General features: G+C 34.0%; 1 long non-coding RNA gene across 1 annotated transcript in view; it reads left to right on the top strand.

Moving 5' to 3' along the window:
- The first annotated feature begins 201 nt into the window (after nt 1-201).
- The window catches only part of LOC116082345, a 21542-nt gene continuing 15420 nt past the window's right edge, over nt 202-6323 (top strand). Inside the window, exons 1-2 of the long non-coding RNA XR_004115257.1 lie at nt 202-352; nt 4496-4648. This is a non-coding gene — a long non-coding RNA (uncharacterized LOC116082345). The remainder of the gene's footprint in view (nt 353-4495; nt 4649-6323) is intronic.

Raw genomic sequence — 6323 nt, 5'->3', positions numbered from 1 at the left:
ATGTGTTGGGGTATCCAGGACTTGCTATGATAGTACTAGGTTCTGATGATGCCAAATTGTCTTGATTTCTGTTAGTAAGATGCTTGTGTTTGCCTTTTGCCATCTGTTGATCTATGGTGTTAGATGTTCTTGCTGCCTCCAGCTGGGTCTATAAGCCTGTGTCAGCACTTCTGGGAGATCAGCTCCACCCTGTCTGGACCTGTGTGTAGAGGGCTGTGGATCAGCTGTCCTACCTGGGTGAAGATGGATAAATAAAGCCTGCAGCTTCTGTGGCCTGTGCCTCCCAGTTGGTCCCAACTGAGACCCAGGGTCTGAGCACTCCCTGGAAAGAAGCTCTCCACCTGCTGGAAAGGTATGCTGAGGGTTGTGGATCTGTTGTTCTTCCTAGTTGTAGATGGAGGTAGAAAGGATCCTGTCCCAGCCACCCTGCCATTTCTGCAGCCCGAGCTTCCTGGATGATCTCACCTTAGAAAGTCATTGGAGAGAAAATGGTGATTTCACCTGGGACCAGGGTCAGAGCACTCCCTCTTGTTTTGTTTTTTAAACAAGGTTCTTTTTGTTGCCCTTTCTGTCTGGAGCTCACTCTGTAAACAAGGATAACCTCAAATTCACAGAGATTTGCCTCCTGAGTGCTGGGATTAAAGGCACGCACCACCATTATATACTCATTTTTTCTTTAGCAAATAACTAAAAACTATTAAGTTAGACCAGCGTTCAATAGTGAAAATGAACATTCTGTGTGACTAAGAGTTCATATCCAGTCAAATTATTAGATATACTCAACTTGAGTAGAAAAGAACAAGGTTAGGCCATCTTCACTACAAAATAATTTATACTTATGAACAACTTTATATTCATTAAATGCAGTCTTACAAGCTATAAGAAAGGATAAATAATTTAATCATATAGAATAGCCAAGAAAAGTTATTTGTGTTTTATGAGTTTGGAGCAAATGAACTTTTCAATATTATTTTTACTTGAAAGATGTGAAAATCCATACAAATTATGCATACATATTGTGCACATAAAGTGAGCAAAACTTCTGGTATTTTCTCACCAGACATGTGAATTAATATTGACTATAAATAGAGTACTACTTCATACATTTATCTTTGTTGTTTACTCACATGAAGAGAGATTTAATAGAAATAAAGAACAAAGAAACAGATAATATACAAACTATTCCAACAGTCTTGTAATTGGACATTAAAGGTTGGATTAGCAAATAATATTACTTTCCTATGTATCATCATTAAGATACAGAAACATAAACAGACCAGTGAGACAAGCAAATCTTTGGTGTCTTGTACTTTCCCTTGGATTGGTTTCATGGTTTTATTGTTTTTACTTAAAAAGTATAGTAACTCATTGAAATTAAAACAATATTTGGAAAATTTGCAACTTTTTGTTTAGAATCATTGTTTTTTGTTTTTGTTTAAATCCTGGAAATGTTTTGTTAAGAACCATTGTGATAGACATAGAAACCATAGAAATAGGATCTTAGAGTTATAAGAGATCAGGCTACTCTAAAGAAAGTGTGTGCTAGTGGAATTTATAGCCAGGAAATAGGAGATGGGATTGAAAATTGATAGAAAGAAACATCCAGAGTGAGGGTGACTTTGTTCTTTTTACCTAACAAGATTCTTATGGAAGACAAGACAGGGAATCAGACCTCCCATAGAGAAGGGTAGTAAATAAAGTGTTGATCAGAAATAGAAGATGATCAAGCACTATACTTGGTGATGCTCTTACAAACTGGACATATTAGGTTTCTTTACTAATCCTGGATTCTGGCAGGAAGTGGACAGATGGTTCTAAAAGATGAGATAAATATTGGCTATGCAGATCATCTTGTTAGTTTCACATCATGTTTGAGGAAACAGCAAACATCTTTCCTACTTTGAAAAGCATCAGACTCTTTCCTTAAGTGGTGCTTTTTGTTTCTGTTTTTGTTTTCTTTCTTTTGCTTTCATTTTTCCTAGAGTCCAGCAATAATGTGTTGGAACTCTGTTATGGAGAATGTTTGTAGAATGATAAAGGCTTTCAGACATTTAGGAAAAAATCAAGGAGGTATATTTGTCTAGAATTAATTAGACTCTATAAGGTTTATGTGTATGACATATTTTATATCTATATATTTTTGTCTGTGTAGACATATACAATATTAATAATTACAGTAGAAGAGATTATGAATTAGAGAGGACTTGGGGACCATGGGCGAAGCTTGAGTGGATGAGTGAGGCATACAAACAATGAGATGGCAATATACCCATGCACCAAATTATGAAAAAATTAAAACTATGAAAACATTTTAAAATTATTCTATTTTCTATTTTATGTATAAAATTATTGAAGAATTGCTATGACTCCACTCTAGATAATCCCATTTTTAGCAAATACAATTTTATTTTAATGTGATAGTCTAATATAATGTACATGAACTCACTTTAGATTAATAATGCAGAAAGGTAGACAATTAAAAAATAAAATAAATCAACCTCTTGTCTAGGCAGAGGGGAACAAGATGAGTCAACATTAAAGGTGCCTGTCACCAATCCTGAAAACCTGAGTGCAATCCCTGTGATTTATATGGAACTTAAAGTCTGTCTTTATGTGTCCATTCGGTACCCTTCTACACATGAAGCTAAGAATACTGCAATATAATATTATTGTTGATGATCAAACTTAATTATTATATATCTTCATCACTTGTATTACTGTGTAAATTAGAAACTATTTTATAGGAAAATAAACAATAAACCTTATATTGGAAACAAAAAAATCTTGGAAAATAATTGTTTATAACTTTTATTTTAGATGAATCATGAAAGAAAATTGGAGCCTATCAATCAGGAAACATTCTGAAAGAACATTGTTATTCTATGCAATTAAATACAACAGAATTACATGAGTCATGAAGACATAGATTTACATAAAGCACACAACATAGATTTACACAAAGCTCTTAACTTTGTGCCAGATGCTATTTTAGGTAATACAGAACCAAATTATTTCATTCATATTTAAATAAAGCTACAAAGAGATATCTCTTTTCTCTTTGCTATATTCTAGTTTGGCATGGCATACATAGCATACACATTAAATATATGGCTATTCATGAAAATTTACTGAGATATGCCATGGTCTAAGCACAAAGAATCAGATATAGGTTAAAAATAGCAACATCACCTAAGTTTAAAGACAGAAAACTAGAGCTGGAGAGATAGCTACATGGCAAAGAGAGCTGTTTAGTATTCCACAAAACAGGTTTGATCCCCAGCAACCAAAGGTGGCTCCCAATTGAATATAACTCTAGTCTCAGGGATGCAGCCCTGTGCTCTGCCCACACAGGAACCAGGCAAGCATGCATGCACATACACACGCAGCACCCACACACATAAAAATAAAAACAAAAATAAAAATTATCCTTAAAAGCTTGTAAAGCCAGAAAAATAAATAATTGTAAGTTTTAAGCTTTAAATTATTTTTTAATTTAAAAATATATTTTAGAAATTTGTTTCAAACTTGGTTTGAGTACTATTATATGCAAACATATTATTTTAAATAAATATGTTTGATTTTAAAATATACTATATAATTAATTTTTCTGTAGTATGAACTTATTTTCCATGAAGTTAAAATTTAATTTCTTTATATTCTATTGGCCTGGATGATTCAGATTTAAAAGTTTGTTTAAGCCCTCCATAATATAATTGATTGTATGAAATCTGTTGAGCTATCAATGCCTGACAAAAATATGTCTGAGGGCAGGGAGAGCACAGAGATTTTAGAGAGCAAATCCTTGGTTCTTGTCACAGAACCAGGACCTAGAGGAAATCTAAACACACCAGCCTTCCAGTATGGCAGGAGATAATCAGACTACAGAAATTCTTATCTAAGAGATGTTTCTATATACCACAAATACAACCAAAAACCATGTAAAATGAACCTGAACCTCTTAAAACAAACTTTTAATTCAGCACTTTGGTGTGACTGCTTTTATGGAAAATAAATGTGTGAATAGTGGAACAGAAGAAGTAAATGCAATGCCAGTTAAATAGGGGTTAGGGTTTAGTTAGATCATAGTGTGAATTGTGGTTCTTCCATTTTCTGGGTTTTTAGACAAGATGCCAATCTTTACAGAAATACTTAAACTCTCTGAACTTTAAGTCTCTTTATGGCAAAACGAGATTAGTATTGCTTTAACTCCTTTGGCATACTGTTCTATGAATTAAGCCAGACAAAGCACACTAATTTTTTAGTATTGAATACATTTTGTATGTAATTACATCTTGAAGCTTTTTTTTCATATGTTTCTGGTTATTTAGGGCTATGCCCTTCAAGGAATTCTTAATGCTTCACAAGAGAGATTTGGGCAACATTTTTGTTGATGTAAGAATCACCTATTTATACTTTGTAGAAATAACTTTATGTCATGACTCACCCTTTCTAGATGGTTTATTATTTTGTTTGTGTCTTGGAATACAACCAACAGAAACAACAACAAGAACAAGAACAACAGCATCCTATCCTCAGTTCCGGTTCAGATATTGAGTTTATGCATCCATCTTAACTATACCTTCAATCTACTTTCATGCTCAATAAGCAAGAGAATTTCTCAGGAAATAAGGCTGAGAGAAGCTAACAGGTGAGTTCTTCAAAGAAGCCAATCTCTCAAAGCGAATGTTTTTCTAGATGACAAGAGATATCAATAACTTGTGAGGAACCATACATAATTCATTTATGAGGAGCCACAGAGTAGAAGGATTACAGTCATTTGATTGAGTCTGCATCTCTTATTCTTCACTTCAACATTTATATTTCTTTACTTCAGTGCAGTATAATAGTGGCCTTATTTCAATGGTGCTTTTGCTTTACTGGGAAATAGTTATAAAATTAACACAGGAATAAAAATTGTATAAGGGTAGTATGCAGGGTGAAAGTGAACTTGAATTCAGAAGATAGTTGTTCTTAATTCATTTCTAGAACAAATCACTTTTGTGATTTTCATCTGATAAAAGGATTCAACAATTCAAAAACTATCCCCATGCTGTCTAACTTGTATTGTCAACATGGAAGAAAGAAACTTAACCCATGTTATACAAAGAACACACACATGACCAGTTAACCAGGTACTTTACAGTTAGATAAAAGTATCTTTTCTTCTATTTCATTTTTCTTCTACAAAACAGTCTACCAATTTTTCTAAAAGCATCTGATACATTGGATTAAGTATCTTAATCATTACTATAGCCATGGAAGACAAAGTCTGATTTTATGTATTATATAGATGCAGGAAAGTGAGCAATTAAAGTAGCATAAAAATTTACTTTTGGGCAGAATTAAAACCCTTACAAGAGGAAATGTGGGCACAAAGCTGAAGAGTTGTCATTATTTTCTCAAACTAAACAATGCACCACTTACCAAGACAAATGCTTTCTTTGACTGAAGGCTAATGTTTGCACTATTTACTATCTTAGGATTTAGTTTTTATATCTGAAAAAGTAAAGAAATTGGGTGAAGTAACTTATAAGTTTGCTTTCATATCTACCACCTTAAATCTATTGTTTACAAGAAACCCTAATTATGAATATTCTAATATAAACATATTAGTATAATTTCTTGTGTAATAACAATGAATTTGGCTTGAAAGTTTAAAATTATTTTTAGCACTTGTCATATACTGTATTTAAATTGGACAACATCGATATGTATATGAGAGTGTCAATGTGAAATACAATACTTTGAATGCTGACTTAAATGTAAAGAGCAGTCAGTTACTACCAAGATATGAGGCTCATTTAACAAGACATAAATCAGGCCTTGTAAAGCTTGCAATCACATGGTGCTAGTACAATCATGAATCTCACAGAACTAAGAAGCAATACTTTACCAAACAGAATAATTTCTAACTGCATTGTAAATATTCTAATCACTCATGAAATAAACTTCTTTTCCAACAGAAAGATCACTACAAAGACTCAATACCAACTGTAGCCCACGCAGTAGTCTCGCAGGGAAGAAGACACACAGACACACTAGGTTCCTTCTGCAACAATGTTTACTGCCCTCTCCCAGAGGGAAAAAGAGGTCGAGCCAGTAATCCGCACTGCTTATATACACCACAGTGCGGCGTGTCTACCCATGATTGGCTATTCGCTCATTACCCTACGTGATGCCCCAGAATGGGCTGTGACATGGCGTCTTTTCACTCTACGCACATGCGCAAACAGTTGTTTACTAGGAGTTAATAGCGGAAGTAGGTGCCATCTTGCCATGGCGAATGCCTCTCAAGCTTCACGGCTCCCCACATATCCCCCTTT

The sequence above is a fragment of the Mastomys coucha genome, unplaced genomic scaffold, assembly GCF_008632895.1.
Source record: "Mastomys coucha isolate ucsf_1 unplaced genomic scaffold, UCSF_Mcou_1 pScaffold7, whole genome shotgun sequence".
NCBI lineage: Eukaryota > Metazoa > Chordata > Mammalia > Rodentia > Muridae > Mastomys > Mastomys coucha.
Note: the sequence above shows the minus strand (reverse complement) of the source record. Positions and strands in the feature narration are given on the sequence as shown.